The sequence below is a fragment of the Pygoscelis adeliae genome, unplaced genomic scaffold (genome assembly GCF_000699105.1).
Source record: "Pygoscelis adeliae isolate BGI_AS28 unplaced genomic scaffold, ASM69910v1 Scaffold111, whole genome shotgun sequence".
NCBI lineage: Eukaryota > Metazoa > Chordata > Aves > Sphenisciformes > Spheniscidae > Pygoscelis > Pygoscelis adeliae.
In genome coordinates, this window is record NW_008824542.1 from 1,785,779 (window position 1) to 1,786,149 (window position 371).

The following is a 371-nucleotide window of genomic DNA, read 5'->3' on the forward strand; positions in this document are numbered from 1 at the left end:
GCAGTTGTTCCCAAGGTAGTCAACACACACCGCCGCAGCATAAAAGGAACACCTGCAGCATGCCGGACAGCAGAGTAAGCCGCAAAGCTCAGGAGGAAGACCTGGTGGGTTAACCTCCTTAAGGAAGCGGGCTGTAAAAGAGGACGTTTGTTCTAAATGAGCGCCTTTTGTTTTGTTTTAAAACAAGTTAGCTAAAAATTCAGAGTCACCTTCAAGGCAGCGCTTTTTCTTTGCTAGGCAACAAGCGAGCTAAGCTCCCCATGCAGCCAGGCCGGTCCCCAGGTGCAGCCCAGGCTGGCCGCGAAGGCTGTGCTACGCGCCCCCGGCCGAACGGCGTCCCCAGGCCGGCCCCGAGCACGCAGCACCCCGGG